Source organism: Haemaphysalis longicornis, unplaced genomic scaffold, assembly GCF_048455015.1.
Source record: "Haemaphysalis longicornis isolate Haplotype H1 unplaced genomic scaffold, Haemaphysalis longicornis Haplotype H1 scaffold_8, whole genome shotgun sequence".
Classification (NCBI taxonomy): Eukaryota; Metazoa; Arthropoda; class Arachnida; order Ixodida; family Ixodidae; genus Haemaphysalis; species Haemaphysalis longicornis.
This window is the reverse complement of record NW_027526445.1, coordinates 174,487,459-174,497,507: the sequence shown is the minus strand read 5'-3', so window position 1 is coordinate 174,497,507 and position 10,049 is coordinate 174,487,459. Positions and strand designations below refer to the sequence as shown.

At 51.9% G+C, this 10,049-nt stretch overlaps 1 pseudogene; it reads left to right on the top strand.

Moving 5' to 3' along the window:
* The first annotated feature begins 5,381 nt into the window (after window positions 1–5,381).
* Window positions 5,382–5,560, top strand: LOC144150304 (U1 spliceosomal RNA; annotated as a pseudogene).
* The last annotated feature ends 4,489 nt before the right edge of the window (window positions 5,561–10,049 follow it).

Genomic DNA, 10,049 nt, shown 5'->3' with positions numbered 1-10,049 from the left:
TGACATACGAGATTTCGACCAATGATTCTTCAGCGTAGAAGGCAGGGCAGCCATGGCTACAATGAAGAGAATGGGCGACAGAACACTGCCCTGGGGTACGCGACGTACTAGTTCTTCTTGAACTAAAAATATTCTTTATCCGCACCTGCATGAAGTGGTCGTTCAAGAAGACTCGAATGAAGCGGAGTAGGTATCCTGTCACCTCCAGTTCTTGCAGATGACTCAAAATGGCACTTTGCAAGACGGAGTCGTGTGCCCTAGCCACATCAGAAACACAGTAACAGCGGACAAGCCAAATGCTACGTTATGTTCCAAGGGGCTCACCAAATCCAGTACACCATCTTGGGCGCCCAGCCGCTGCCGGAAGCCGGTCATGCAAGCAGGTAGCTTTTTCCGATGCTCTAGCCACCACACCAGTCTGGCACAGACTATCCTTTCCACGATCTTTGAGACACAAGAAGTAAGCGACACCGGCCTGTATGATGTGAGGTCTGCTGTATCCTTGTTAGGTTTAGGCACCGGTACCACCCAGGCCAGCTTTCAAGATGACGGAATGTCGTCTGTCGTCCAAATATGGTTAAAGAATCCCAGGAGACTATATATGCTGAGACACCAATGGCAAGTTAAGTAGCATTTGGTTCGTGAGGCCGTCAAGGGCCAACTGCACACCGTTTCCGATAGCTTGCAAGTGAGGTTTGGAGCTCCCTCAGCGTGAACGGAGTACACATTGCTGAACCTGGGGAGTAAGCGCAAGACGTTGATGCACTACTGCGTAATTGCTGTGACACGTCTGTTACGCATGGTGATGTTGGAGATGCGTACACGTCAGTGAACTCCTCAGCCAGAGATGGTAAAGTCTTGCTTTGATTAGAGCCATTGCCAGAAACGGCTTGACAGGGCGAGTTCACCACTCCGAAGATACGTGGCGATGGAGTAAATACACCTAATGTAGCGCAAAATGCCGCCCATTGGTTTCGCCAGAGTTTATTTGTGTAACGCCGAATGGCTGAATTTAACCTATTGAAAGTTGTCTTCGATGTCACATCTTTCTTCCGCGCGAACTGAGGCTCCACCCTTCTTCGTGCGGCGCAAAGGTTTTTAAGCTTTAAGTCAGAGACCGGGAAGTGCTTCGGTATCTTGAGCAGCGTAGTCGCCGCTTCCTTGCTTGCGGTCATGGCGTCTAATAGGTTGCCAGAAGCCGCTTCTACTTCCGATCGGTACTTGTCACAGTTGACAACCTGGACAATCTTAGAGGCCCGTAGTCGATAACCTGCTGCGTTAATAAAGATAGGGTTACGATCACTACCCATTCGGTCTGGCGCCACTCTCCATCCTTACTGAATATCAGTGGAAATCAGGGTTAAGTCAATGGCACTAGTAGTACTAGGAGGCCTGAAGAAGGTTGGAGTGCCATCATTTGCAACACAGAGGTCCAGCCTATCAATGGCGTCTGTCATATATTTTCCTCGAGCGTCTGTCGCTTTATTACCGCACAGCGGATAATGCGCATTGAAAACTCCACATATGATACGCGGGGACGGGTAACGGCCACAGAGTTGCTCCATGAACGCCTTCACATAAACCTATTTCCGTGGTGGGAGGTAAACTGATCTAATGCTCAATTTCTTGCAGGCTATTTGCAAGCTCACAGCCACAACTTCAGCGACCTCTGAGCAAAGGTCCCAAACAGATATTACAGCGTGGGGAACCTCACGTCGAACATACAAAGCGCCGCTCCCATGTATAAAAGTGGGAAGGCTGGGATTTTTATGAAAAACGTAACCGGAAAGTGATCATTTCCCTAATAATTCGGCTTCTGTCAAAGCCACTATCGGTATCGGCGACTCTTTGAGGAATAGATTTACCTCTGCCAATCGACAGATAAGCCCAGCACAATTCTATTGCATAATGAAGGGAACTGATTTTGTCATTGTGGCTACGGGTTGCTTAAGCAGAGACATCATGCTCTGGCAGGAGCGTCGCAGAAAATCACAATATTACTGCTGCTAAGCTCAGAATGGTCTTAACAAAGATCTTTATCAGGAAGCTAGAAACTAAGATGGAAACGGCCACTAGACTCATCCGGAGAGTGTCCACCAGGCATGCGGGGATGAAGGAAGCAAGTCTGCTCCGGCTCGTCCAGTCATTCGCAGTCAGTCACGTAGCCTATGTAGCGGCTTTCCACAACTGGAAGGCGGCGGAGCGCAAAAAGCTCGACGCCATTATCCGCAAGGCGTATAAGGCGGCACTGGGGCTATACACGCACACCAGCACGGACAAGCTCCTCGAGCTGGGAGTTCACAACACTCTTGACGAGATAGCCGAGGCCCAGCGCACGGCACAGCTAACGAGACTAAGGCAAACGAGAGCGGGACGCGCGATCCTACAGCGGCTCGGGCACCAGGGACAAGGAACGCAGGACGGCGCGGAGGGAGCCTCGCTCCCACGGGACCTGCTTCGCAACCTCCACGTGCCACCCATCCCCCGGCACATGCATCCTGAGCACAATCAGGAACGACGGCTCGCCAGAGCCAAGGCACTCACGGCGACACACGCGATGGACACCGGAGCATACTACGTTGACGTAGCCAAGTACCCGGACCGGCCCAACTCGTACGCCGCGGCGCTGGTAGCAGCCACCACCGGGGCGCTGTACACGGCCGGCAGCGTCAGGGCCAAGAGCACGAACCAGGCCGAAGAGATGGCGATCGCATTAGCCCTTGCGAACTCAGAGTGCACCACAGTCATCCGTGACGCTAGACAGGCAATCTCGCACTACGCTACGAATAGTGTCTCCCTCAGTGTTGTGAGGGTGGGCGGGGCCCTACTCCCCAGACGATCAGCGGTGACTAATAAGTGGTTCCCGGCGCACGCCGGCCCGTTGAGCACGGGCGAGAACCGCAACCAGGGGGCGGACCGGGCGGCACGCGCGTTCACCAGCCGCGGCGCGAGCCCGAGCCCCCAACTTGCGGCGGAGGAAGACGACGAGGTGGTGCCACTCACCACCTACAAGGACACCCTGGAGTGGTACCGGACTAACCGCCGGACGCTACCCCCACCCCACCCTAAGCTGACGCGACGCGAAGCAGTGGTGTTTAGGCAGCTGCAAACACGTGCGCTGGTGACTCCAGTAATAGCTAAACACATATGCCCGGAGGTGTACCCCAGTGATGTGTGTGTGATGTGCAAGAAGGACAGGGCCACGGCGGCCCACATCCTGTGGGACTGCAGAAGACACCCGAGCGAGGCCAGTGCATCAGAGACGTTCCCGCCGTACCTTGTCAGTGCGGTGGCGTGCCAAGACTACGTGATACAACATATGGCCGTCCAGCAAGTGTCGGACGCCCTCGAGCTTCAACGCCCGAAAGTGTCACCCCCACCCGGGGGTAGGCATGAGTAGGTGACGGAAGCCGAGTGGCCGGCTGACACGACGTGAGGCCGCGTCGCGTTTGCAGGACAAATAAAGATGTTTTCTCTCTCTCTAAAAAGCTTGAGACCATAGAAGCAATATGAGACCAGAAGGCTGTCAAAAGGGCTTGTATACCATTCCTACCGTCCTCCATCTTAGTTTCAGTAGAATGAACACGGAGCTCCTTCAAGACGTTGGCATATCTTTCACGTCCCCGTTGAACTTCCGCAGTTTTTAATTCCATGCCGAGATGAGGTGATCGAGGAGGGGGCTCTCGGGACTCTGGTGGTTGAACACTTACCGGATTTTCCGTCGTTTTGGATTCATTGCTGGCTTCCTGTGCGATTAGAGCCGGGAAGCTGTCTTTGTTGGGAGGTGTACACAGTGCTGGAGAGGATTTGTCTCCGTCGATGAAGGCTGTCCTCCTGTGCAGAGCGCTGACTCTAAATCGGTAGCTGCTGTAATTTGCAGGGTGGTCGCCGTTACAGTTGGCACAATCGAAACCCGCAGTACATTTCCGGAAGTCATGCGGGCCGGCACATCGCTTATCGCGCTGATCTCCTCTGCAGGATTTCGCCACTTGGCCAAAATCTTGGCACTCGAAGCAACGAGGAGGCGTCTCCTTGTAGTCAGTCGTTTCATGCCTTCTAAATCCAAGTTTGATGGTTCTCGGCCGTTCAGTGTTCGGTGCGAACGACAATGCCACAGCGTCAGATGGAGTTGTCTTCCATTCGTTCAACGACGAGCCACTTCGACGCAGAATTCTTCGCACGTGCAGTACACCTTGAGGCCTGATGTATTCCAGTAGGTCCTCCTCCGTATACTACTCGGGCACACCCTTTAAGAAAGGATGTGTTCTGCACGTAGGAGTGTGGAAGTCGAGCAGAAAAGGCGATTCCTTCTACCTGGTCTCTTCGCAGCAAACTATTCACCTCCTTTACCGTCGCTTCGTCGAGGAGAAAGGCACCCTGAGCAGTGAACCTGCGGCGAATATGCGCTTTTCCAAGCAAAGTGTTGAAGGCTGACAATAGGACTATGGAGTTCACCTTCCTGAGGTCTTGATCGCTTTTCGCCGGGGACACAAGCACAGGTATGCGGACTGAGCGTTTTTTGCGATGGCTCACGACCGTAAAGCCTTCCTAATCGACGTCAGGCATCTCTGCGCGAAGTTCGCTGCCACCAACAATCCTGTCATCTTCTCCTTCAGAAGTAGCTTCACTGGCATTGTCTCCTTTAGAGGTAACATAACTAGTATTCTCTTCGCCAACGATTACCGGTGACGGCTCCATTGAGGCCGCGAAGCCCTTCTCGGCAGGGGGAACCATGCCAGGATCTCCGGTACCGGCGTCACTAGTTCTGCGAGGAACTTTTATGGTGGCGGACTCAGAGGAGGCGCCGGAAGAGGTATACGGAGAAAACCTCCGTGATGAGGCAGGTGTTCTGGCCGAAATGATTTCAAAACTCGCAAAATTATCGCAAAAAGAAGAGGCAAAATACCAGGAAGCTTACGAGCGATCTTCTTCTTTGTCTTCTGTCAAATCAGTCGATGGTAGCTCGATCAGGCTGAATTCACGCCGATCTGTCGCTGAGGTGTTGGCATCGGCATAGCACTAAATTTTTGATGTGATGACAGCTGCTTCTTATCGGACCAGTTCAATTTTACCTTGCCATGTGCTGCCGGCGAATAGCTCACTCCCTACGGCGTAGCAGGAGGAAGACGCGTTCCTTTCAGCACAGTCGCGTATTCTACTCCATCTGCGAGCTTCTTTCCCGCAGTTTAACGACTCTTATCTTTGTTTACCATGCGATTTCTTTTAAAAATGGAGGAGCGCTGCACATATTTTAAGAAAAACGTAATCTGAAAGCAAGAAATTGATTTTGAGGCTTGCAATTTCCAATAATGTCACTGAAGCCCCTGGCGCATTTATCTGGGCTGTACCTAGTGGCTTCGAAATGAAGGACAATTGAATGCATACTAACCTGATGCCGGAGTTTCGCTGGTCAGGACGGGCGAGCTCCCAGGGCGAGGCACGAGCATTGCAGGGCGAGCATTGCACTGCGCTCGTGTTGACCCCTGCCACTACCCCTAAGAGGGGCGGATGGGGCAAATAATTTTTGGTAGTGGGGGGACTGCGTGCGCGCTGTCCCCCCTTCCCATTGCAATTCCAAAATGAGAACGAAGCAGTGCTGCAGCACATCCAAAAAACAAGCGTTACAGATAGACCCTATATGATCTGAATTACTCATTCGTGTATAAATGTGCAAAGTGTCTCCAGTGAACAAACGACGAAACACAAACCACGCGCAATTATGCGTTCTGTGTATGTGTATCTGCCGCCGTTCGTCCCCTGTTAGCACTTGGCGCATTCAAGCTGGATACAGTATTAACTGGCGTCTTAGCGTTGCTAGACATTATGGACGCGAAATAGAGGATATCTCAGCTGTTTCTAAGAAAGACGTCAGAGATAGGCGAGAAGCCAATTCTGCATAAAGGTGTCATTAACCTGCAACCCAGGGGCCAGCGGCAAAGCGCCTCGTATTTAAGCTCACCCTTATTTACATCAGCGGCTTCATAGTTTTATTTAAGCGGAATAATGTTGAAGCACTGGATCTGAAATACGAGATGCTATGCAGCTGCACTAGGGTGGCAGGTTAATGACACCTTTATTCAGAATTGACTTGTGAGCACTATTGTCATTGTTCGTGTCCTCAGAGGTAATTAGGGTTGCATCCTGGTGGCACCGTGTGTATGAGGGCACCGACAGCACTAGGGAAGCCTGATCATAAAAGTTGCTTCGGCGAATAATCGAAACAGGAAATCAAAAGAAATGTCCAAAATCGCAGAATCGCGGGGGCGTGATCACTGCGAACTCGATGCAGGAAATTATACTCACCAACCGACCACCATGGAGTGTACTCGTTGCATTTGGAACATAAGTGTAGAACGTGACTGTGCAGTACAGCGACACCGTCTTTACAGTTACTTTGGCTCTTTAAAAGTCAAGACATCGCATATTTTCAATACCGAGTTCACAGCACAGAGGGGCTGTGATAGTTCACAGGATCCTATTGATGCGGTTACTTCATTAAGGCTAGAGCCTTGAGTGGCCAGTGTGAGAAAATCCATTGCAGTTGTTGTTGTCTGAATAAGGAAATGGCCAGTGTAAATGTAATTCGAACGCATGTGTGATCCGATGACCTTTCAACTCCACTCTCCTCAATTTCCTCCCGGTGCGCTACAACTGGGCTTGATGGCGATGATGATGATGCCCTGAAAAATATTCGGCACCTACCCACAAGGCGGGACTTGTCAGGGCTAAATCACTTATTCAAATTTGTGAAGACTCAAAATACTAAGTTGTTTCTAGAAAGAAATAGGGCGAAATGAAAGTTCGTTGTGATTCAAAGTCCACTACTCATTAATTAGTACCCTTAGCCGGCCCATTGCAGCGGTAAAACATAAGTCGTTGCCGTTGTTTCCTTCTTCGTGGAACACAGTGCCCAGGGATTGGCCGGAATCAAGATTTCTCAGGGAGAATGCATCCACTTACCTAAAACTCACAGCAGTTTATATGGGTAAAGGTAAAATTGTACAGCAGTGCATGCCGCGTGGCAGCTGAACGTGATGGAACGTGGGTAGAACAGGTACACACCAGCCCTGCCCAACCCTGACGCTAGGGAAGCAGTGGCGTGCGCCAGTCTTCTAGCTGACGTAACTAGCGCCGTAAGAGAAAAAAAATAAAAGCGAAGAAAGACACGCAAACATGGTGAAGCCGAAAAGATGATGGTTGTAGTAATTTGCGATAGAAAACAAAACACAAAGGCGAACAAACAGACGTTAACCTGATGTTGCTGCAAATTTGTTATTTGGTTTCTTTAGTTTTTTGCCTTCAAAGCCCGTTAGCAGACTTCCGTCGCCAGAGAGTTTTAACATAGCCTGCCTTGTGTAGATAACTTCTCCGAAAATTGGGCTGTGTCCACGTGCTAGATAAACAAATTTTGCATCCAGGAGCGTGCCCAGTGAGTGTTCTTGGAAGCATCAAGTCATAAGAACGCTAACTGTGCCCTTAGTGTTAAAAATGAATGTTCGACAGTGGGTCCGGAAAATTAGTGTTCGAAACAGCAGGGCGTGGATTTCTCGAACAGTGAGCAGTGGAAAATTCTAGGACAGCTAAGCACCTTTTCTGAAGTAGTGAATGCGACAGTATTATAGATTAATTGCGGAACGTAAGGGTCGGTATAGCGTGAGCCGAATAGTTTCACCCCTCCTGTTGTCATAGATGGTGTTTGTGGTGTAGTGGCGCCCTCTAGTGGAGCGCCCGCTCACTGTGTGCGCTTGGTTGTATTAATTGTAACTAGATGTCGTTGCTGTGGTCGCACGTGACGGGTCACGTGCGTATGCGTCTCGGTGTCGTCTTGTTGAACAATAAACGTTCTCTTTGGGTTCTGGTCTTGGTACGAGCAGGTCGCACTCTTTCTTCTTGGGCTTGTGCGTGGGCCCGGCGGCCGTCCCTCGCTCCCGTCGCCGCCGAGGCCACTCGCCGTCGCCCACGACACAACATCTTTTTGGCGACGAGGATGGGATACTTTTCTTCTGCTGCGACGACATCGTCGACGGGTCCGGCAGAATGAAAACGTGAGTGCGTTTGACCTCGCTCGAGTGTGACTGTCCGGCGCGTCTGGCGTCGCGAGGCCTAGCGTTCTTTGTGCTGACGCTTGTCGAACCGTCGTTTAGGCCTCGCCCTACTTCGTTCTTCTGCTTCTGCTCCTGCGTCTCTCTCCTTCCTGCTTGGCAGCATGGGCCTCTTCGATAACCTGCCCGTTTTCCTCGAATTGCCGGGGCCGCCTCCGATTCCGTGGCATAACTGGAAAAAATTGTTTCAGGCCCACCTCGAGGCGGCTGGCGGCAGCGACTGGAATGACGGACGACGCGCGTCGGCGCTCGTCAGCGTTTTGGGTAGGGAGGGGCAACGAAGGTATTTTGCTGAGGTGGAGCAGGACGAAGCAAGGAGGGACGCCGCCAGTAACGTGACCGACGCTAATGTAACCAGCCCTATCGTGACCGACTCCGCGACCGACTGTAGTGTGACCGCATCCTCGGCTCCGGCCATTTCGAAATTCGACCAACTTTTGGAGCAGCTGGACCGGCTCTTCGCTGCGTCCACAAATACGCTTGTTGAACGACATGAGTTCACAAGCCGTGGTCAATTTCGGGGGGAAAGTTTTTTAGAATACGTGACCGCTCTAAAGGAGAAAGCCGTACGTTGCAAGTTCGGGCTGACGTACGCGGACCGCGTCCGAGATCAAATCATACATGGAATGTCTAACCCCCAGGTTAGAGAAAAGCTGCTCGCACATGGCGAAAGGTTGTCTTTGGAGAAAGCTGAAGAGATTGGTCGGAGTTTTGAATCTTTGTCGTTGGCGAACCAAGCCTTCGGTTCGCATCAAGTACAAGCAGTAGGTCGACGAGGAGAAGGTGGCATCGCGGAAGATGACAGTCGGGGAAGCCGCCGCGCTCAAGATGGCGGCGTGGAGAATCAAGATGGCATGGGCCGCCGGGGAGGCCGGCGCGCTCAAGATGGCGGCACAGGAATTCAAGATGGCCTGGCCAGCCGGGGAGGCCGTGACGTCATTCCACCGGGTTCGGGAAGGCAAGATGGTGGCCTCCAAGATGGACGTTTCCATCCGCAGTCAGCTGTAGAGTTCCGCGGTACAGTTCAGCAGAAGAAGTTTGCAGGCAAGCTTCAGTTGTGCGAACGATGCGGAAATAAATGGCATAATTCAGCATTTCAAAATTGTCCAGCCCGAAATCGGCGCTGCAACTCTTGTAATAAGTGGGGACATTTCGCATCGATGTGCCGTAAGCCGGCACCAGTGCATCGAGTTTCTTCGAAGGAAGCTACGGGATCCGCTTCGACACCGGAACCTGTAGAGCATCCAGCATCCACGGAGATCAACGCACCCGCAAGATCTTCCGTCTTAACAGTCAGCACTTCTTCTAGAAAGGACTTAGTCGTCCAAGCTGAAGTCAGCGTCAACAATCCTCCAAGAAAGGACTTAGTCGTTCAAGCGGAAGTAAGCGGAGTGACCATGCAACTCTTAGTCGATACCGGAGCATCCGTGTCGTTGATGACTGTCGAAGATTTCAAGCGTCACTTCAGTAAACAGCATGCGCTGTCCAAGTCTTCCGTCAACTTGTGGAATTTTTCCAAACAACGTATCGGCATCCGCGGCTCATTTCAAGCTCCTGTTCAAGTCTTGCAACGGTCTTGCTCCGTCACATTCTACGTCACCGACAAAGGGACATCTCTTTTGGGGCTCGACGGAATCCAGCAACTGGGCATTCAGATCGACGGTGCGTCTCTTACGTGTCGACTAGCATCGGTGTGTGCAGTGCAGTGTCCCGTGAACGTGCCCCCGGGTTTCGAACATCTCTTCAACGGCGAGTTGGGTCTTGTCAAGGACGTCTCGCATAAGATCCAACGGCGGCCAGGTGTGACTCCAGTTGCATCTAAGCTACGAAGATTGCCTCTTGCTCTCCGTGATCCAGTGTCCAGCGAGCTGCGACGCCTCGAGGACAATGATGTCATTGAGCGTGTCGACGCCTCGGAGTGGGTTTCGCCACTCGTCGTCGTCCGGA